General features: G+C 39.9%; 1 protein-coding gene across 1 annotated transcript in view; it reads right to left on the bottom strand.

The window, feature by feature from the left end:
- The window catches only part of CHL1 (cell adhesion molecule L1 like), a 278,402-nt gene extending 261,940 nt beyond the window's left edge, over positions 1 to 16,462 (bottom strand). Inside the window, exon 1 of the mRNA XM_028478803.2 lies at positions 16,311 to 16,462. The gene's annotated coding sequence lies outside the window, so the exon portion shown is untranslated. The remainder of the gene's footprint in view (positions 1 to 16,310) is intronic.
- Between the last annotated feature and the right edge of the window lie 7,867 nt (positions 16,463 to 24,329).

Here is a 24,329-nt window from a genome sequence, read left to right on the forward strand (position 1 = left end):
GCATCACTTATTGAAGAGACTGTCTTTCCTCCATTGTATATCCTTGCCTCCTTTGTCATAGATTAGTTGACCATAGGTGTGTGGGTTTATCTCTGGGCTTTCTATCTTGTTCCATTGATCTATATTAACAGCGTAGATCTGAAAAATTAGAACTTTTTGTTTGCTGAAAGTTTGGGTAAAAGATAGGTATACAAATTTAATTAATTATACTTCTTTGAAATTTGATTAATTGCAATATAGAATATTCAAACAGCTTTTCAAACTTAGCAAAGTACTTTTATATTTTAACTGTTATCCTAAATATGGTAGATTGCATGACTGGTCCTAATTCTCCACCCCTCCTGGTATGCATGCTGGTCTGTATGCACTTTGCCATGTGACTCTGCAGTGGCTCTGACTTAGGCCATGTGACTTGCTCTGGCCGATAGAATGAGGCTGGAGTGAATACATGCCTAATCTGTGCCTAGACCTCAGGAGGTCTTGTGGGTTTCTGCTTGTGCTCTTGTGCTTCAGCTACCACCACGAGGAGGACATTCCTAGACTAGTCTGTTGGTTTCAGAAGATAGCTGAGGAACATATGGAGCAGAACTGACCCACAAAGCTCTCCCAACCAAGCCAAACCTAAGGAGTTCTCAGTTGCCCTGCAACTACAGGCACTATAATAATAAATAATTGTTCTTTTAACCCCCCTGAGTTTGGGGATGGATTGCTATGTAGCAATAGCTAAGAGATTCTGCAGTATAATAGGCTGGAGTGTTGCGCTCTTCATGCTTTACTGAGGACAATACAGAGAGTCTAAATAGTTAAATGGCTTACTCAAAATCACATGCAAATCAGCATCACATTGGGCTTAAACACATCTCTTGATTTCAAACCCCCATGTTTTTTTTTACTCCAAAAACATTCTCCTTACCAGGTCTTGTGCCCTGTTCTCTGTAAGTACACCTTGTTCAGAGCATAAAACCCAATAATTGAATGGAACACTTAAGTTCGAAAATGGCTGAAAAAGAAGTGAGTCATGGAAGGGTGGTGAAGGCTTTAAACGTTACTCGGTTTTTACCCAAATTCAACACTTTCCTGAGCTGGGATCAAGAGCGATTAAGCTTGAAAGGATGAAGACAGGCCAACCTCCTATTTAGTATATTCATCTTCTTTGCCTGGGGCTTAGAAAGTCCCATGCAACTGGAAACATTAATTAAGTCTGCTCTTGTAAGAAATTCTTCAAGGCCCTCTCTAAATGCCACATATAAAGCTTTTATAAGAGACAACCAAAGATAAAGATTTGAGACAAACTGAGGCAACCTATATTCATACATGGAAGAAAAACTTCGTGCAACAGAGTACTGAAAAGCCATCAGATTTCAACTTCTATCTGGGCATCCTTTATGTTTGGCAGATGGGAAGAGATTGTTGTTTTATTTCTTTTTTATTTTTTGCTTTTCTAGGGGCATGTAGAGAGGCAGACTCTGGTACTTATTTCCCATAGAGGTCTTTAGGGACACATTTAGAGACTAAAACCAATACAGCTACTTTGTCATCTTATAATATATTTTGCAGATGCAGCTAACTGAGCAGGCCCCACTGGAAGGCTTTTAATAACTGGGCTTCCAAAACTGTGTGTGCACTGACAGGTAATATTCATGCACATAAATTTGACAATAATAATCTCATGGCTCTCAGGTTTCAACTACCACCTACATGCTGATGACTCTCAGCTTTTTAAATCTAGCAGAGACCTCTTCTCTGAATCTCAGCCTTCTATATTCAACTACATTTTCAGATATCTGCAAGTGAATGCCCCAGGGCACCTCAAAATTAACATAGGCAAATCTAAATGTATCGTATTCCCCTTACCACCTTTTCTTCCTGGATCCCCTGTCTTAGTTAATTGCCTCACTATCTACCCAGTCACCCAAATTATCATTCCAAGTATCATCCTTGACTCATCCTATTTCTATATTCTTCACACTCTATGGGCACAATGCTCTCTCAGTTTTACCCCATAAGTATTTCTGAAATCTGTCTCCTCATTTACAATTCCTGGCTTTCCAACATTTCACAATCGAAGTACTGTGCCTTCTGCCTTAAACCCCTGAATCTCTCTTTAAATGAAAGCTGACCAAGTAGCTCTCACAACTGAATGGCTTCCAATAATAATCTATTTAATAAAATCCAAGCTCCTTAGCATGGTCTTATAGGGCCTGAGTAATGTGGTCACTGCCTCTCTCACAAGCCTCATCTATACGGAGTGGACTCTAGAAGCTGACTGGCTTCTTATTCCGGCTTCACTACTCTCTGCTTCTGCAAACTTGAGCAAGTTTCTCAACATCTATGTGCCTCAATTATCTTGTCTATAAAATGGGATTGTAATACTGCTTATCTCAAAAGGTTGTTATGAGCATTAAATGAGTTAATATGGTAAATAACTTAGAATATTACCTAATACAGAATAAGCCCTCCATAAATGTTTCTCAGACCCCAATTTTCTGCTTTAAACATTCTGATCTACCTGTCACTTCCTGCATGTACCAGGTCACATTCTATGTTCATGCCATTCCTTAAGCTGTTTCCTTTGTCTGTATCAAAGTTCTCCTTCCTTTGACTATCTCCAAACCATGCTTCATTGGATCATTAATTGAATCATTTATTCATGCCTTCATTCATTCAATGAAGTATAATTTCTTGAGTAGTGACTCTTTGTTATGCAAGCAGCATACAAACGTGACCACAAACAATATGGCACTCTAGCTTCAAGGAACTTGTGGGTAGTTGGGGTTGGGAGATGGATAAACACACAATCATAGTCACTTAATTAGAAGATAATGTGTGTGTGTGTTGAAGAAAAGACGAGAGAATATAGAAACATATTTGAGAGGAAACTGTACTAGACATAGGCAATTTTGAGGAAGTATTTCAGGTATCCCATCCTCCAGGAAATTGTCCCTGATACGGTTAGCTTTTTCTACTCTGAATTCTCAGAGCACACCTGGTATATAAGTCTGCTTGGGCTGCTATAACAAAACGCCACAGACTGGGTGGCTTAAACAACAGACATTTATTTCTCACAGTTCTGGGGGAAGGAAGTTTAAAGTTCAAGGTGCTAGCCGATTCCTGGTGAGGTCTCTCTTCCTGGCTTGCAGACAGCCACCTTCTCACTGTGTCCTCACATGGCTGAGAGGGGGCAATCTCTCTCTGCCTCTTGTTATAAAAGCCACTAATCTCACCATGAGGGCCCTACCTTTATGACCTCATCTAACTCCAATTACCAAAGGCACCATCTCCAAATGTCATATTAAGGGTTAGGGATTCAACATATGAATTTTGAGAGGACACAATTCAGTCCACAGCACCTGGTTAGCCTACCCCAGAGAATTCACCTTAAGTGATCAAAAATATCTGTTTACTTTTCTACTCTCCCTTTTTGACTGCAGTGACTTGAGGACAAGCCCCACATCTTTATCCATTGTTTTCTGTCCCCATTAGCCGAGAATTGTTCTCATAGGTTGCTTGTTCTTCATAGTTTCAGCTTGTAAATGAGTAAGTGGCAGATTTCCATAGGATTCCTATGCCCTATGTTAATCATGTCCAGATAGAAAGTGTTAAAGACATAGCACCACTGAAATGGAGTACTATAAGTTCACACCTGCGTGAAGTTAATTGTCTCAGTAATGGCTCAAAAGACATAAGACAAAAAAACAAAGATCTAACCTAAGACATAAGCAACGGTTTGCTGAGGTTTCGGAGAAAAAGCTTGCTTCCTTAATAAAGGAAATCAATGCAACTGGTTCTACCCCATTCCCTTTTGTCTTCTTTTTGCTGTGAAGGTGGAAATGACATCCAATAATCATCTTGAGAACTGGAAGAGCTAGGCTTGAGGGAAAGGCCAAGGGAAAAGTGCATCATCATCCTAATAGCACTGAGCTATTGAACCAATCCCTAACTACAATATCTGGAATTCATATTATATAAGAAAAATAAACTACTGTTCACTTAAGCCAATGTAGTTTGACTTTTGTTACTTACAGCTAAGGCACTTCTGATTCCTCTTTCCAATCTGCTCATATAACACATTGTTTTTGCATTATTACCATAGCTACATTGCATCACAAAATAAACTATCATTCTCTCCAAACTCTCACATGTGTGGAAATAACTAGATCATCTTCATATTCCTATCTCACATGCACTTTGCATATGGTAGACAAAATAAATTTGCATAGATGTGAAATGGCTGAAAATGTCTCCTGTTCTAAGGGATATTTACCTTTGAATAAGTCTCTATAGGAGAACTTACTATAAAGAAGAATCCTTCATAATATTAAATCGGTAACCTACAGTATCCAACCTAGTGACATCATAGGAACTCAGCAACTATTTCAGTATTCAAAACTAAGAATAAAATATCTCTATAACCTCGTCTCCCAAAGATGGTCACATTTAATGTTTTAGTGTATTTCCTTATAGTATTTTTTCTCTGGATACACAATATATACGTTTTTTATCTGTAACATCAAAATGTTATCCAATTAGGATCCTATTATATTTACTGTTTTGTAAACTCCCTTTTACACAGAATCATTCATTGTGAATATTTTTCATGACATGACATTCTTTGACAACCTAATTATAGTAACTCATATGAGTTTGTTATTTAGCTGCACCATAATTAATGTATCTGTTGGATATCTAGGTTGCTTCAGTTCTTCTTGCCATGATGCCTGTAGTGGCTGTGTGTTGCTTTCATTTCCTCCCTAGTATTATTTCTTTTGGGGCGCTGCCATTCCCTTAATTCTGCAGTGATGTCAGTCACAATCTATTGCCCATCCCTGGCTATGGTGACCTTGAATGAATTAATATTTCATCTTCTGGAGAAAGCGATTGGTCTAATATTAAGACTATAACTCAGGCAAAATCAGAGCCCTTTCGGGGATTTCTATGTAGATGACGGGGATGAGTGGGAGAGGTGGGGAAGCTATCACTTTTCCTTAGTGTTACTCACTTATGTTGATGTGGGCCATTAGTTCTCAGAAGCTAGCTTCCAAAGTATCTTGGGAGAAACCTACCTATGGTTAGGGAGAATAAGCATAAGATAACAGTGGAGACTGGTTGAGAAGTTAACGAAGAGAGAAAGAGCACTAAGTTTCTGGATCGAGCTGTGCCTGAAGCGATTCTACTTCTGGATCTCTCAGTTCTAGGAGCCAATGTATTCTTCTATTTTTATTATTGTTATTTTCACTTAAACTAGTTTGGGCAGGCTTTCTGATAATACCTAAGTAATAAGACTAATAGAGTAGTCTGCTAAATTCTTCATGAACAAATGAGAATCTCTTCATCTCATTTTTATGGCATTTTTATTTTGATGTACAAGTGGTAAGTATATATTTTTAATATGATAGTCATGTCCTGAAAGAAACCTGGAAAATACATGGTTCATGTGTTGTATTATGTTTTATACTGACTTTTCAAAATGGAATAGGTTTTACTCCTACCCACCACTCTTTCAAGAGCCTGTTTAGTTCCTTCAGATGAGCACAGCACATGGTAAGTGTACAACATAATTGGGATGAGATTATCAAATGATTGGATTTGCTGCATGAGGAGCCCCAAGAGTTTCTTTTTAAAGGTACGTTGATTGACTCGGGTTATGATCAAACACTAGATCAAACACTTTGAAATACTGTTCTCTTTGGTCTTTCAATTTTATATGGTTGTAAAAAACTTCATTGTGTTTGTTGCAATTTTTTAGCATGAAACGTAAGCTGAACTTTAAGAACATGAATTTTGCTTCCAGGGAAGGAACTATAAAAGTCCAATTGACTTTTATAGTCCCATTTAAACACAGATGATGGAACTATTTGCTCAGTTTTGGGGTCTGAATTCCAGGTATCCACACAAGTTCTGACAGTTCTAACAGTTTGACAAAATCATAATTTGAAGGTGTTAGAAAGCTTTTGGCCATACAGGATCATATTTAAGATGGTAAAGATAACATTGCAGGCCTCAGAAAAAAAGGAAAAGGAGAAAGGCTTTCATGTTGTAATTTGTTCCTCCATCACTAAATAGTGCTTGTCACGTTTTTTTTCTCTACATCATCCTAGAAACTCTCCAGCTTTCCTGAGAGTGTCCAACTTCTGTATGGAATTAAATAACAGCCAAAGAAAAGAAACATAATGGTTAGGTTTGGTCATAAAGTTTAGATCTATTTCAATATCAGAATCATCAGAGTCACAACAGCTAATTAATGAGGTAGGTGTCGAAACTAAGGCAAAGCAAATGACTAAAACAAGGCAACTGGCAGGATATAATAAACTACAGTAAGTCCCCTATATACGAACGAGTTTTGTTCCGAGAGCGCGTTCCTAAGTTGGGTAGTTAGGTACCCAACTAACACAATCGGCTATATAGTACTGTACTATAATAGGTTTATAATACTTTTCACACAAATAATACATACAAAACAAACAAATACAAAAAATAAAGAAAAGATTTTTAATCTTACGGTACCTTGAAAAGTACAGTACAACAGCTGGCCTACAGGGTCTGGCATCGAGTGAACAGGCAAGAAGAGTTACTGACTAGAGGAGGGGGAGGAGGTAGGAGATGGTAGAGCTGAAGGATCGTCAGCAACAGGAGACAGAGGGCAAACTGCAGTTTCACTCACGTCTGACACTGATGGCACAGGTTCTGGTTCCTTGCTGGATTCAATTCTATCTACCCTCTTGAAAAAACAATCCAGTGATGTCTGGGTAGTAGGTCATTTTTTCTCATCATAGGTCACATGGTAGCACTGGATTGCATTCTGAACGACTGCTGCAACCTTTGTGTACCGTTCTCTGTTAAGGTCCAGTGCCTCATAAACTAACAGTGCCTCCTCAAATAAAGAAAATCCCCTTGCCATTTCCTTCGTGGTGAATCTCTTCGGTTCTTCATTTACTTCTTCTTCCTCTTGTCTCTCTTCTTCCTTTCTCTGGGCCTCCAATTCATCAGGTCTTCATTAGTAAGCTCCACATTCACATCTCTGAAAGTTTGCAACTTGAAGGTTTGTATGTAGGGGACTTACTGTATTATAATCGTTCCACTCCTTTTCAGCACACTGACCAATATGCCCATCAACTATATCATCTTTTCTTCTTTAATGAGTTTATTTGGGTATATGCCTTTCCGTCTGATACTCTACTTTTTTTTCTGATATTCTATAGTTCGTTATAACTGAACCAAATATGCTCCTGTTAAGCACCCCCTTGTAGGCTGCTATAAGCTCAAATCCAGAGAGAGTCCATGTCTGAAGGAAAACCCAAGACCTGCAGGGGCCAAGCAGGTGCCTGCAATCTCAGAGGAAGACCATCCTTGCCTCCAATGGCATGAATCAAATGGGAACCCCAGAATTCTTCTTCCTTCTGGCAAGGGTCCCCTTTATCCCTCTTTTCCCTCAATGCTAGCAACCTCTTCACCCCTCTGCCTTGGGACCACTGGGGCTAATCACTATGCCTTTTGCCCAGGTTAGGTTGACCATCACGAGATGTCCATGTTTCCCACATTGTTGCTCAACATCCAGGCTACAGACTCTATCCCCACTGCCTTTTGTGACCTTTATTCCTACCTCTGCATCTCCTAAAACCCTTTCATGGAGCGCCGTGAAACTCTAGGTCAATCATCAGCAAATATTCTCAGCTTCATCAGCAAACATCCGCTTCTTCTTGCTCATAGAAATTTGCTCTCCTCTGATGGCACCATTTTCCCTGTAGCACTTTCAAAGGGTGACTCTTCTCCCTCCTCCAATTCTCTTGTCATAGCACCTGGAGGCAGGATAGATGTCCTACTGCTCTGCACTGACACTTCCAAACCATTTTTTCTGGAATCTTAAACATTCAGCTTTGAATCTTATCTCATACAATATTCCTCTTTATGTTCCATCCATCCTCTTTCTTTAGAAAAATTTTCTTCTATTACGCTCTCACTTTCTTCAACACTACTGATATCATAATTCTTGATAATTTCTGTAGCCACACAGATGATTTTCCAATGCCCTCCTCCTAAATTCTTGGCCTCTGATCCAGTGATTTTGTCCTACACCCTATCCCAAGGCCTCTATATCATTGGCATATTCTTGACCATGTTATTTACCATTAATGGCACCACATTCCATTCTACTTTTCAGTTCCCGTCTCGTAGAACCTAGGCTCCAATAATACTCAACCCCTCCTAAATATCTAATGAATTGATGCCACCAAGTTTTCATTGTTCTTCACTGCCTCCCCACTAAATCTTCTCTTCCCTCTACATTCTGCTTAAATTTCATGGTCAGTTACTATTTTCTCTTATGAGTTAACCTACTACAATCATTTCCTTGCAACTGCATCACCCCTCTCTACTCTCTTGGCAAAACCACACTGCTGGTTAAATTCACATCTTTGGGTACTTAATACCTCTGCCAGCACTGTTGAAATTGGCTGGAAAAGACACAAAATATTCTGATTGATATCAGTTTTAATTCACCAAAACCCTCAAGGTGGTCCCAAATCATTCCCATAAACATACTGATATGTTGCCATTTATCCCACGTTAAAGAACATTCTCTCCCTTGATCCCACTTGCCCCTGAAACTATCACCCAATTTCTTTTCTTCCCTTGAAAGATTAGCTATATTCTATGTGACCAGTTATTCTACATCCATCTCTCTTGCCACTACTCCAGTCAGTTTTCAGCCCCACCATTCCACCATAACTGACTTTCTGAATGCTGACAATGACCACGCTGTTACTAAATCCCAGATCACAGCTCAGTCCACATAATGTGAAACTCTCAGCAACATGTGCCACTGTTGATTTCTCTCTCCTTGAAAAGTTGCTTTATTTTGTTTCCAAGACGTCTGGTTTATCTTATTTGACTTCTACCTTTCTAATCACTTACTCTCCAGTCTCTTAGGCTGGTTCCTTTTCATTTCTGCAACCTCTATATGTTGTAGGAGCCTAGGGCTCAGTCCTAGGACCTCTTCTGCTTTTGCTATCTACAGTCACTCCTAGGTGATCTCAGCCAGTAACATCACTTTAAATACCTATCTCTACGCTGACATCTCCTAAATTTCCATCTCCATTATAACCTCTTGTCTGAAATCTATGTTTGTATGTCCAACTGCCTATTTCATGAATGTTACATGAATGCCTAAGAGGTAAGTCCAATTTGACTGTAACTAAGCTTATAATTGCTTCTTCACAAACTCCCTTTCCCCTTGTCAAAACTTCTGCAGGGCCCTTCTTCTTGGTTAATGTCTATTCTTTTAGCTCAAGCCCAAACTTTGATATATTCCTTAACTCTTCTTTATCTCTTACACTCCATATTCAGTTTATCAGGAAATCTTATCACTTCTAACTTCAAAACATTGAGAATTCATCCCGTTCTCACAGCTCCTACAGCCACCATCCTGACCAAACCACAAGACCTAGATTCTTGCAATAATCTAATTGGTCTGCCTACTTCCACCTTTGCCACAACTCTTTGACACACTAGCTAGAGTGATCTCCTTAAAAAGTAAGTTAGATCCTGTCAATCCTCTGCTTAAGGTTTACCAGAGTTCTCATTGAGACCAGATTTAAAGTTCTAACTGGGACTTTCAAGGTCCTATTTTTTCTAACCCTTGTTACCTTTGTAATGTCATTATCTCATCCCTTCTCCCAACTGTCCTCTCCTCCAGCCATGCAGCACACTGATGCTAGACCGAGCTTAGGACCCTGGTACTTGTTGTCCCCTCTACTTGGAATGAGCTTCCCCAACCATTTGTCTGGCTCACATCCTCACTTCCTTCACAACTTGCTCAAAATTCCCCATCTCAGTAGGGCATTTCCTGATGACCTTTACTAAAACTTCCTCCAACATGTCTTGGTTAAAGTTCTTCTTTTGCATTTATCACTATCACACATGGTGCACCTTGTATTTATGTAGTTTACTGTCTCTCTCCTCCACTGGAATATAAGCTTTGTGTTGTTTTTTTCTGTTTATCATTGTCACCCCAGTACTTCGATCAGTGTCTGACATATAGTAGGAGATTAAAAAGTATTTGTTGAACAAATAAATCCCCTTGGAATCTTATGTGGCAAGCACCAACGGAAGTAACTTAAAGTTTCTGCAGTTGTCTCTTTATTGGGTGAAGTCTGGACAAAAAAGTACAAAAAACTTAGGATAGTTACCTGGACTTGAGATAAGTCTATTTTGTGCTCACCTCAATATCTCCTGGCTTCTTCTTCTATTCCTTTCCCCCTTCCTTTCTAGAGAACAAGGTGACAGGTAGAAAGTAGGTGCCATGTTCATCTTTGCTGTGGGGAGGGGAAGTTGCATGTGCAAATGAATTTGCTTCAAACCCAACCCAGTATGTATTATAAGAGCCTGTGGAAATTATTACGGTCCAGCTACTCAGACCTGAAATCATCATTTGCCTCCTGCAGCCCTTATCCCTGTATCGACCCCACTAATGTTGACCAAAGAGATCTGCTCTGACATTTCACTCCCTTACTCAGGGTCCCCTGGATATGACCCTCATCCCAGTAAAGACAGATACTCAAAAGCATGGGTTCTTATATTTGTGTAAGCTTTTCCATAGTCAACAAATTACCCAGGAACTTTATTTGTTCAAAGAATCATCCATAAGTTTGTAATGAAGTTCTTTATTAATCTCAATCTTATGAATTTTCCAAATGAAAAATTTGTTAGAACTTGCACTAGTTAAGGTTCTTATTCATTTTTTTTACAGCTCAGTTCCTAGCATTTCCATTATGCCTTGCTAAGGAGACCACAGGGCTCCCAAATTGCTGCTGAGTGCATAGTGTTTGTATAATAAATATGATTTGAGTGCTTCAAAGTGCACTGAATTATGGAATCTCAGGTTGTAAAAAACATTAAATCCTCTAGCTCTGACACTCGTCCACTGAATCTTTCTCTGATGTTCCCTTTTGAACACCTCCTGAGATGGAGCACACACTGCCTCTTAAAGAAATGCAAATATAGGCCTGTTACACAACTCTTCCGTTGAGTTGTGATCGAGTTAATTTGTATATCGGGACCCACAAAATGGAGGCCATCCCAGCGGCCCAGTCCACATCACAAATCTAAACCTGCACTTATGGGAAGCAAACTGTCAAGGAAACCTAACATACAACAATCACAATCCTCCAACTCAACTTTAGCTAGCTTACCTTACCCTAGAAAACAGAACCTGCTAGCCTTATAAGGAAATCCCTTACAATCCCTCACCAATCACACTGTTTCCATGTTGCTTCTTCTAATGTTCTAGAAATTCGCTCTTGACCCAAATCCCTCAGAGACAGGGCTCCACTGATTGTGAGGCACTGTACTCCCCAGTCCATGGATTGTTTTCCTTTGAATGAAGCACATCATCCTCATTCCTAAGTTGTTTTAGTTTTGCCATTTGCAGCCATAATTTCTGTCCCCCTCATTTATAATATTGATCCTAGTTTGGTTGCAGGGCAGAGTGGTGCAAGAGAAAAAGATTTAGATTCAGAATGAGATGGCCTGAGTTCAAGTCTGATTGAACTGCTTGATAGCTTAGTTGTTTTTGGACTCTTCACTCATCTGTTGAATTTCACGTTTTGAGTCTGTTGAATGAATCAAGGTAGGCTGAGGGCTTTAACAACAGACTTCAAAGTGTGCAATGGCTCAAGCTCATTAGAAGTTGAGTTCTTACTACATCACAGTACAGGGAGGGTTAACTAGTTAATGGGGCAGCCCTTTTCCACATGCTCAGTCAGGCACACAGGATGATGGAGGCTCCATTATAATTAGCATTGGTATCCAAGGTTCTGTTGCAATTCTTCTTTATTCCAGCTAACCAGAAGAGGAAAAGCGCATGGAAACAGGCACACAGGATAGTGTGTGTGTCAGGGGTGGGGGACACACACACGTGTGTGTGTTTAAATACAGCACATGTAGAAATGGCTCCCAATTCTTTCATTAATGTTCTTTTGACTAGAACCCATTCATAGGGCCACATCTAACTTCAACGGGGGCTAGGAAACATTGTCCCTGGTTGGTGGCCACTTCTGAGGGATAGCACTATGAAAAGAAAAACAGGGGCTGGGCTTCCCTGGTGGCGCAGTGGTTGCGCGTCCGCCTGCCGATGCAGGGGAACCGGGTTCGCGCCCCGGTCAGGGAAGATCCCACATGCCGCGGAGCGTCTGGGCCCGTGAGCCATGGCCGCTGGGCCTGCGCGTCCGGAGCCTGTGCTCCGCAACGGGAGAGGCCACAACAGAGGGAGGCCCGCATACCACAAAAAAAAAAAAACAAAAAACTTTTTTCGTCTCTGCCACTGCTGCCAAATGAGACAATAATACCTCACAGGATTGAGAAGATGTGCACATGTCAGTGTTTTGTGAAATACTAGTTATTATTTTCATATTTTGCATGCAAACTGAATGAGTTCCTTTTGTCCTCTGCGTAGCTGTCTTAAAATGCTTAGAGACAACCACCATATGTCTTTGAGGACCCTTTTCTCCTGGTTAAGTAGTTCCCCATTCATTTTACTATTCCCTATAGTGATCATTTCAAGGCCTTTAACAGCCACGGTTTCTTCCTTTGAACATGCTTCAAATGTGGCATACACACCTGGGTGTAAGGCTTCGGGTTGAGCACGCGCAGCATGGAGGAGACAGGGGCTGTTCCTTCTCTTGTTCGAGGCTCTGTGTCTCTTTTAATGCAGTTAATGATGGAGATAGCTTTGCAGAAAGCCTCATCACAGGGTTGATTTCTACTGACCTCGCATTGAATAAAACCCTTAAGTATGGCACTGTTACGTTGCCTTGCATTTCAAAGATGTTGTACTGCCTTTGGTTTGGAAAACTATCTGATTTTCATATCAATACAAAAAGCACTAAACGATCAAGAGAATCTGGAGCATATCCCATGGGCAAAGCTTTGACAAATTTGTGTAGCCATACAGCACAGTGTCTTTGCCATCCATTGTTTTTATTGAACCAACTCTTTTTATTTATTTCCTTTTTTTTTTTTTTTTTTTTTTTTTTTTTTTTTTTTTTGCGGTACGCGGGCCTCTCACTGTTGTGGCCTCTCCCTTTGCGGAGCACAGGCTCTGGACGCGCAGGCTCAGAGGCCGTGTCTCACGGGCCCAGCCGCTCCGCGGCACGTGGGATCTTCCCGGACCGGGGCACGAACCCACGTCCCCTGCATCGGCAGGTGGATTCTCAAGCACTGCGCCACCAGGGAAGCCCGAACCAACTCTTTTTAAACAGTTTTTGTCACTGTTTGAATTTTTCTTCTTAAATTTTTATTTATTTGTTTATGTATTTATGTATTTATTTAGGCCGTGCAGCGTGGCACACGGCATCTTAGTTCCCCGACCTAGGATCGAACCCATGTCCCCTGCAGTGGAAGCATGGAGTCTCAACCACTTGGACACTCAGGGAAATCCCTTTGTTTGAATTTTTTAATTATACAAATGTTACATTTGTACAATATCATTTTACAATAATCAAAAAATATAGGTAAATACCGTTCTTGACTCTCCATTCAAATAGAATACTGCTCCTATTTACCTATGTACATACAGATTATAAAGTTTTGTTTTTTTTAAAGATTTCAGGCACATATAATGCTGTGCATATATCAGTGCAATGCATTTTCATTTACCAATGTGTTTATATATATATATGTATATATATATATATATATATCAGTGCATATAAAACTACCTACTCCTTTTCATTAGGAAAACTTGTTACATGGATATGAATAGTCCATTTAATGAGTATTCTGTTAAGAGACGTTTTGGTCTGATTTGTTCCATTATTATAAACAATACTGCAGTGAACCTCCTGAATTTATCTCTTTGTACACCTCTGTGATTTTCCTCTCATTTTAAGGTGTCATCGCTGGGCCACGAAAATGGCACATTTCTAATTTTAAGAGGTATAGAAACACTTTTTTTGAAAAACTAATACCAATTTCCACCTCTCCCCCCCAACAATATCGGAAGATATCTGATTCCCTACAACTTTGCCAAAGTTTGATATCTCTTTTTAATGACCGAGATAGGCTTTCAGGTAGCCTCATCATGCCGTTCATTTTTACTACCAGTCTTTTAATGTTTTCCAATTCTGGGGAAAAAGTCATAATTTTAATTTACATTTCTTTGGTGAGCAGTGACTTAAGATTTTTCAAATGTATATTGGCCATTGGTTTGTTCTTTTCTGTGTATAACAGGATGCTAGTTCCATGTCTATTCTTAGACTTCTGAGCATATCCTTTTACTCAGCTTTGATCATTGAGGGAGGATCTGGTCTCTGTCTTGTTGTTGGTGTCTCTGCAGAGCCTAATTCAGTGTTACCCACATAGCAGATGCTCAAGGTCTTACTTTCTCCCTTCCTCTCACTCCCCATGTCTAATTTACCAGCAAATTCTGTGGGGTCCACTCTTGAAATACATTCCAATCTGTTGTGTGCTTATTATTTCTCTGCTTTCACAAAGAATTTAATTTCCACACAAACAAGGGCTCTCTCCCTTGTGTTCATGCACTTATTCTCACTAAGTAGTAAGCATTCTTATGCTCTTAGTGATATGTCTTCTGTTCTATGGCTGGTTTCACTACTTACCTTATCCCAAATTAGGAGAGAAGAAGATTTTGGATCTAAATTTTGAAGACAATACGAGCAAAGAAATTAATGGATTCTCTTTCATTTAGCTTCAATAAAAATACTCCTCAACATTTATCTGAGCTATAACACCCTTGTAGGATCACATTCCCACATGTGGCACTATGGAAAGCAAAATCATGGCTCCCTCCAAAGATGTCCACGTCCTAAACCCTGGCATCTGTGAATATGGTACTTTACGTGGCATAAGGGACTTTGCAGATATGATGAAGTTAAGGATCTGGAGTTGGGGAGACTGGCCTAGATTATGCACGTGAATCCAATGTAATTATAGGATTCTTACAAGAGGCACTCTGGAGGGTCAGAGTCAAAGAAGGAGATGTGATGACGGGAGGTGAGAGTGGAGTGATTTCAGGAAGAGGCCATAAACCAAGGAGTGTAGGCAGCTTCGAGAAGCTGGAAAAGCAACGAAACAGATTCTCCCGTGGCTTCCAGAAGACACACAGACCTGCAAACTCATTTTAGACTTCTGACTGCCACAGCAGTAAGATAATACATTTGTGTTGTCTTAAGCCAATACATGTGATAATTCATTATGGCAGAAATAGAAAATAATATAGGCACACACCCATTTATAAAGCATTCACAACCCAGTGTGCTGTATAGACAAGAGAGGCTGAGGGTTTTATAAAATCTCCAATTTATTTTTCAACAGTCTCATTCCTTTGTCTTCAACTGATTCCCACCAATCTTACAGCAATAAGGCTGAGAACTGCTATTTCAGAGGGCCTAATAGCTATGCCAATTAGTCAGGTAACAGTATATGTATTAGTCAGGATTCTCCAGAGAAACAGAACCAACAGCATGTGTATATAGAGAGAGACAGATTTATTTTAAAGAATTGGTTTATGATTATGGAGGTACAAAACTATAATCTGCAGGGTAGGCCAGTAAGTTGGAGACCCAGGGGAAAGCTGCAGTTCAAATCCACATGTAGTCTGCTGTCGGAATTCCTTCTTTTTTGAGAAGGTCAGTCATTGTTCTATTCAGGTCTTCCACTTATTGGATGAGGCCCACCCACATTAAGGAGAGCAGTCTGCTTTATTCAAAGTCCACCCATTTAAGTGTTAATCTCCTCCAAAAACACAAAACAAAACAAACCAACCTTCACAGAAACTGCCAGAATAATGTACAACTGAATAACTCATATTCATATCACACTGATTTTCCCCTCACTTACTAAAGTTGAACCCCAGTCACCGGTAAAGTCCTTTTCCCTTATGTCTTAGTTAAGCTTCTCTTGGTGGGAAACAATAGAAATTAGTTCTTTCTAATGGAATTTGTTGGAATAATTCTATCATTGTATTAGGAATAAAAAGAACCACTGAACAAACCAGCTTCAGTAAGAGCAAGAACTGAGACATATTCAGAGAAATTCAGCAAAAAAGACTCTGGGCTCTCTTTAAAACCCTGATAATTATGTGAGGAAGCTTCCATGACTTTGAAACTCTGTCTCTTTATTCAACATTTTTAATTAGATTAATTTTACTTTTAATGTAAAGCAAATCTTATTGTCTGCCTGAATCATGTCAAACCCAGATAACAGACCACAAAGAAGAAGACATTCAGAAAGCAAAGACATAGTCACAGACAGCCCAAACTTGGGTGTCAGGGCTATTCTACATAAGCAGAACTCACCAGGAGATGGGTAGCTGTCTCTGAGTGGGAGCTCTATTACATCAGATAGGGTTGGTGGCTGCCAAGGTCTTGCACAGATGCTCAGAAAAATTTCAGTAATGACCTTGGAATGTCTGCAATGCCAGGTACTGCCATGTCAATGATGAATTGAAGTATCTGAATCGTCAAAGATAAATGATGTTCTCTTATGGTATGTGAGAAGAATGCCTCTTTCCACTTTAAAAGTTTTACTGGGTATAAATGGTCTCCAAGAGCTGCTGCTTTCTCCACATATCTTACAGGCTCTACTAGCTTTTCTTTAGAACTTCCCTACTCTCTTTCCATGTGACTCACAGAAGAGGCCAAAGAGATGGAACCAGAAGAGAAATCTAATGACAGTTCTTGCAGTGGTTTCATAATCATTCACTTTCTCAAGCAATCAAAACTTGCTTTGTTTGGTTTTTTGTTGTTGTTTTTACTGCCTGCCTTATCATCTCTTATTATGACTTCTATTCAAGCAGGCGCCAGGTCTCTTATGCAAACAGACTCCTGGGAGAATTGCTTCACCATTCAGCAGTCATTCTCAGACATGTCTGAAGCCTGGTGATAGACAGTTTCCATATCCCTCACCCCTCCCAATTATACTTCACCTTCGCATCATGCTGCCCATTTTACAAAGCGTTCCACATATGTTATCTCATTTGATTCTCAAGGTGACTCTCAGAGCGAGGCAGGCAGGATAGTTTTACCTCTCTTTGATAGACTCAAAAAATGTGTCTTATTCAAGTTCAGCTAGCCAGTAAGTGGGTTAGATTGGGTTCTTTTAACTTCAAATCCAGGGCTCATTCTATTCTATCCTACTGTCTCCTTTAAAGGGAAGCATGGATTAATTTATTTCCACATGAGAAGCTATCAGGACAGCGAGCAATCAGATGACATACAATGAGGATTTGCTATTTACTATGCAGAGAAGCAGGGCACTTTGCCTTGTGAACAGCAGGATTTCAATTGTTGCTCATTCCAATACCACGGTGAATACACGTATACAGATAATACATAAAATAATATTAAATAATGTATTGCTCCCTGTATATATAAATGCAGCACAGTATTTTAGCTGCTTATAATAAAGTGTCAAGGCATCCTTAAAACCTGCCCAGGAACCGAAATGAAAACACAGGGCTTATATTTTGCACAAAAATCAAAAGTCGAGAACTCTCAAAGGGATACCAATGAAGTCTAATAAATAAGGCAACCAAATTACATGCCTAGATATTCTCACAAGCAGGGCCAACAGACTAAATGAAGTCAATAATATTGTCTATTTTAATTATCAAAAATGATCTGAGATAACAGGAAGCTTCTGAAATTATCCCAAAGTCTATAAACTGTAGTTGTTCTTGGGCCTCTCTCCCACCTATCATTTCATCTTTCATTTCGAAGAGCTCACAGAGAAGGCATGACATTTAAAAATCTCTTTTCCAGCTACAATTCATGTTGGAATCCTTTATTATATTTTATTAGTAGTTCAGAATCCCACCGTTGTTGAATCGGTGAGGGCAAAGGTATCAGGCAATCTGCATGATATTTGAGTCTCATTACCAACTCAACTCTGGGAATACTGTGAGCCATGGAGATGGGCAGCACCTGGCATATAGGAGTCATTCACTACATGAGATTTAAAAAGAACATACAAGATCATATATTTTTTCGCATTCATACACACAGACTTGTGCAAGCTTGTCTTATTCCAGCATCATATTAAAACGATCTCTGTAGTTAAGTCCAGTTTAAACTGCAACAATCCTGAGAATACCTTGTATGTTAAAACTGTTCTCTCAGAATTAGATTTCTTGGACATTTCCTACATAGTTTTTTTCAGTCCTAGCCGGGATTGAGAACTGTGTTAATTCAGACGTCTTTATTTTTTACTTCATCTTTGTGTTTTGTGTTCTACAAAGAACACGCACATCTCTCCACACACATTTGGAAAGCATTCAATTTAATCACAGCACTACCAATAACAACAACAGTGACAATAATAGCACTTATTTTAGACAGTGTTTTCTCCATGCTAAAAATTGTGCTCAACTACTTACACACATCCTTCCATTTCATCTTTATGTCACCCTACGAGTTAGATTCAGTTTTACCCTCCCCACTTCAGATACGAACACTCATGCTTACAAAAGTTACCTAATTGGCCCATGGTCACACAGGTAGTAAGTAACTGAGCCAAAATTTGAACTCAGATGATAAGACTGGATTCTGCAGGTTTGTATTGAACATGCCACACTTCATAAACTCACATCATTAGCGCGGTTATAGGACTCATTTAACACAGAAAACAAAATCCAACATCAAGATCCCCCACTATTCACCCCCTTGAAGGGGTCAACAGTTACTCCAGGTGGGAGTGGTATTTTCTATTTGTAGCACCATCAGTAATTTTAGGGAGCTAAGACAATGCAAACCCAGCCCATTTACTAGAAAATTAAGATGTAAACCCAAGCTTTACAGGGACTGTTGGCTTCAGATAGGAAGAAAGGACAGCATGCACGTAGGAAAACATCGTTTCAAGCCTGACCCAAGCCATCTGTGTGGCTCTGAGCAAATCTATACCCGTCCCAAAGTCTCAGAGTCCCATTCAATAAATAAAAACAGCTTATCAATCACCTAAAGCCCCTTCCAGCTATATGAGTCTCTGCTTCTGTTTGGTCAATGCTGCTGGTTGACCTTTCCTGGGAATCTTTGATAGAGATAGTGTAAGTCTTATGCTTCTCCATGTTCTGTGTTTTTACTTATATGCTGATACTCTGGAGCAGTAATTCTCATTGGGGGAAGGGCACTATTTTGTCCCCCAGAGAACATCTGGCAAGATGTGGAGACATTTTCAATTGTCATGACTTGGGTGATGCTACTGGCATCTAGTGGGTAGAGTCCGGGGATGCAGCTACACATACATGCTACATTGCACAGGACTGGTCCACACAACAAAGAATTATTCAGACCCAAATGTCAACAGTGCTGCTTTTGGGAAACCCTGCCCTAGATTGGAATTTAATATCACTGTGCATTGCAAAATACTAAACTCAAATCACTACATTTCATCAGTGATAACTCTAATGTCTTTTTCCAGTTCTGTTTTCTATTTGTAGGATGGTGCCAATAATGCTCTATAATTTGATATGCCTGCTACCATTGCTAATATGTATCTCTTGGTCATATAATTATCATTAAGAAAAGAAGTGCAGAAGATGAACAAGTCTATTGCTGCCAATTTTATTTTTCCTCCTAATAGTAAAGAGATAGTTAAAACTCCCTTTGCACCTGCTGTTTTTCTAAACCTGAATGTACTTTCTTTTGAAATGTGAATTCATGGTCAAAAACCACCGAGGCTTAAACGTTTCTTGCTCAGAGAATTTAACACTGCAAGATATCACAATATGCTGATTTAATGATACCCTATTTTATCTGCACAAAAATGAGAATCACAAGTATAAAATATCATTAAAACAAAATAACTTACACTTTTCAATGTGTCTCTCCATTTAAAATTGGCAGCTAAAGACTGACTGTGGTTACAAGGATGAACTCAATTCTTCCAACATGAAACAAATTTCAAACAAGGTTTGCTGCGTCTTTGCCTTTCATGGCATTCATACAGACTAAAATGGAGGTTACTCATCACTGTTAGTAAAAATGAGCGCTTGGAAGAGACAGGGCAAATGTTTGAAATGTGAACCATGATGTTTATAGAGACAGAACATATTGAAAAGAGGTAACGTTCCACCAGTTGGGCAAAAAAATCTTGCTCTCTGCTTTAAAATTTGAATCAGAATCTATAATACAAACATGTTTCAGAGATTTCTGGGGAAATTTAAATTCTAAATCTCATTTATTCCAACCTCCCTCCATTCTACAGAACTGTTCATCGGCCAGTCCCTTTGTTTTTGTTATGAATGACCATTAGTCAGGCTATTTAAAGCAACTGATGCATTCAATTGTCAGTTATAAACGTCTGTGGAGAGTACCACAACTGAACCACGAGTTGATTTAAATCTTTTTCCTTCTTAACCAAAATGGCAGGATTTGAAAGAGTACAAAAAGTACATCTGTTATCAGAACAAAGGCTGGAGAAACAATTAACAGAAAGATTAGAAGGCAAAAACACCTGCAAATAGAAGTTAAAGACCTTTAAGTAAAGAGAGAATGAGACAAGTGCCCTCCTGCTCATTTACTCTGTTAGGACAAAGGAAACCGGGAGTTAAATGGGAAAGCGGGCAGAGCCTGAATTGAGTTTTCAAGTTGTGATATTGATTTCATCATAGCCGTCTTTTGTAAACTAAACATTTTTATAATTGGCTACATTTTTTATCTTGCAGTGAAGCTACAGTTAGTTGTAAATGCAATTAAACGAAATTAAGGCATTTTCTTCAACCATCCTTTCATTCATTAATATACCCAACAAATGCTGACTGCGTGCTATATGAGAGGCGCTGTCTTAAGAGCGGAGCCTGGCAGTTAGTAGAGCATGGATGTACTAGTTATATGTTGCTGCCTAATAAGTGACTCTCAAATTTAACAGCATAAAGCAAAAAAAATATTCATTATCTCGTGATGGCTGTGTATGTCAGAAATTCAGGAGTAGCCTGTATGGTTCTGGCTCAGGGTCTCTATGACTTGGCAATCCAAGTAGCATCCAGGGTTGTAGCATCTGAAACTTAGAGAGTGGCTGGAGAATCAACCTTCAAGATGATTCACTCCCATGGTGCTTGTTGTTGGCAAGAATCTACAGTTCCTCCACATGTGGGCTTCTCCACAGGCTGCTTGAGTGAAAAGGTGCGTGGCTTTGCCCAGGCTGAACAACTCCAAAGAGAGCTAGACCACAATCAAAATCTATTTTATGGCCTAGCCTTGGAAGTCACACATTGCAATTTCCATACTATCCCATTGGTAACCAGGTCAAACCTATTCCGTTTGGGAGAAGATTACACAAGGGTGTGAAGAGCAGCATGAGAGGATTACTGGGCCAGTTTCAAGGCTGGCTACAGGGCTTCCCTGGTGGTGTAGTGGTTAAGAATCCGCCTGCCAACGCAGGGGACACGGGTTCAAGCCCTGGTCCGGGAAGATCCCATATGCTGTGGAGCAACTAAGCCGGGAGCCACAACTACTGAGCCTGTGCACCTAGAGCCTGCGCTCCGCAACAAGAGAAGCCCTGCTCGCCGAAGTCTGTGTGCAGAAATGAAGACCCAACTCAGCCACAAATAAATAAATAAAATTGAATTAAAAAAAGAAAAAGGCTGGCTACAAATGGCTAAGAGCTCATTTCTGCTTACAATGAGTAGATTTTCAGGGTGAGCAGCAAAGTTCCTTCTCTTACGGAGCTTACATTCTGGAGAAGACAGATAATAAACTCATATGAGTAATAAATTATCACATTCAGATATTTGCAGTTATCAAGAGAAAGCAGGATAGAGACTAACTGGGTGATGAGACCGGGATATTTTTGATAGGATTGTTAAGTAAGTTCTCTCTCAAGTTGCTTTTAAATGGAGATGTAATTGACAAAAAGGATTCAAGCATTTGAAGCTCTCTGAAGAAGTATGGCAGAGACAGAGAAAGCGTATGCTAAGGATTTAAATGGATACAAGCCTGCCTTGTTTGAGGAATAGAAAGAAAGGCAGTACTCTTGGAGGTTAGCATACAAGAGGAGTACGGGATGAGACAAAGCCACATAGATAGACCCAAACTACCTCATTTATGCCTCATAAGTCAGGGTAAGGAATTTCCATTTCATTCTAGGTGTGACACACACACAAAAAAAAACAATTGGAAATCCGTTCTTTTTCAGGAAAAAAAGTATTCATCAAGATCAGTGGATACATAGTTGCTTTGATGGGAGTACGTTTGGGTGTGTACATGTTGGTAAGACTGCCAGAAGTGAGAGTGAAGGCTTTTGTTTGGCACCATGGACAGAGGCCATAAGTAATATTCACTCTATGTCCCAAGGACAACGATCCAACGCCAAGTCTTGCCTTACGATGTTACCTTCATGAAAAAGGCGATGGGAGCTGGATGGTAACCATCTTTCTCTCTTTCTGACTCCCTCAACCAGGCAGAGTTAAAGATATGCTGCCCAAAGACATATCTATTAAGTCATCATACTATTTTACTTTATTACTCATCATGATGTCTCTTTCTTCTCTCCTCACTCTCCACTCTCATTTAAAGACAAGATGATATACAAGTCATCTGTATATTTCATGCAACAAACACAGTCTCAGCACATAATATATGCTCAGGATATGTTTGTTGAATGAACAAGCAAATTACTGATTAAATGAATGTATATGAAAACAGAGCCGCTTTTGAAAAGAAGAACGAAGTGTCATCATAAAAGTGACACCAATTATTGGAAGTATGAGAAACAATTAAATTTGCAATGCCTATACTAGTGACAAGTTAAAATTTGCATCTAAGAATATTCTTAGATATGAGATACATGGGTATAAAAACTGACTCCTATGGTAAGTAGCCAAGAGGTAGTCTGGCCTTGATGCTGTAGGCTCTCTAAATCTTAAAATCCTTTGTAAAAGGAATTATTATATAAGATACAAATATTTCTACTAATTTGTTGCTTCTGGAAAGAGCTTTTGCTGCCCTCTCATGCAGTGTTATGGTTGGATGCTACATTTGCATTTTGCCAATGGAGTTTATAATTAACTACTCACTTTTACATCTCCAACCTATTTCTCACTTAGTTCGTTTTCCTTCCGTGGTTTTGCCTCCTCCCTGAAATGACGATTTCCTCGCTGACACTTTGCTCTGTCTGCTTTAAAATCTGAATTTAAAAAACAGACATCATAAGAATTCTTTACAAAGCATGTTCACCTCTTTAGAGAAAAAGTGTCATGGAAACATAACAAATGCATAACATAAATGACCATGATGCAGTTGCACATCAGATATATTAGTATCATTTATTTTAGATTTTAACCATCTAAGTGATAAAGGTCACTGAAGGGTGTATGTGAAGACCATTAAGGTCATTGGGATTTCCTGGGGATTATTAGCTTTTCCTTAAAATGGCACCAGACCTAATATTGAGCTAGGACTGCAGAGTGGCAAGAGCTATTTTTAATTATTAAAAGTAATTTCACATGTGGTTTAACAGTCATAATTGGAATTTTGAGTTATGCTCTCCTTGGTAATAACCCATTTCCTTTGTTTGGATAAAGCACAGGCATAGAGAGATGAAATACGATGTCCTTTAATATGTGGTACTTCAAGAAATTGTTTCACTGGCAGGCATTTGGCATTTCCACAGCTGAAATGCAATATCGGTAAAATACAATAGAGACTAGGCCCTGCCATTAATACATCTCCCTCGCCTCTTTCTGGGGCTTCAGTAAACAAAGGTTATTGGCAAAATAGTGACTGCCTGCTCTTCCTAGAAGCACTCACGAAGAGCTCGGGAGTGACTGGCAGTATGCAGCTGTCATCCTGAGTGGCTCGGTGGGCTGTGGGGAGTCTGGTGCTCCTGAACTATCAGCAGAAGCAGGTGTGTGGTAGCTACTAGCTATTTTGGGGGAAAGAAGGAGGCATATCAGCTCAAAGCACAATATCCCTCTGGAAGAACAACCACCGCCATTACCACCGAAGCAAATAGAACTGTTCCTGCCATTGCATCTCTCTGGGACGAGCGTCTAATTTGATGGGCCTGGTAAGAGAATACTCAGTCGTCTAGGCCCATTCCAAACGTTTCCTCTGGGCTTCCCTGGTGGCGCAGTGGTTGAGAATCTGCCTGCCAATGCAGAGAACACGGGTTCGAGCCCTGGTCTGGGAAGATCCCACGTGCCGCGGAGCAACCGGGCCCGTGAGCCACAACTACTGAGCCTGCGCGTCTGGAGCCTGTGCTCCGCAACGAGAGAGGCCGCGACGGTGAGAGGCCCGCGCACCGCGATGAAGAGTGGCCCCCGCTCGCCGCAACTAGAGAAAGCCCTCGCACAGAAATCAAGACCCAACACAGCCAAAGAA

This window comes from Physeter macrocephalus, chromosome 18 (genome assembly GCF_002837175.3).
Source record: "Physeter macrocephalus isolate SW-GA chromosome 18, ASM283717v5, whole genome shotgun sequence".
NCBI lineage: Eukaryota > Metazoa > Chordata > Mammalia > Artiodactyla > Physeteridae > Physeter > Physeter macrocephalus.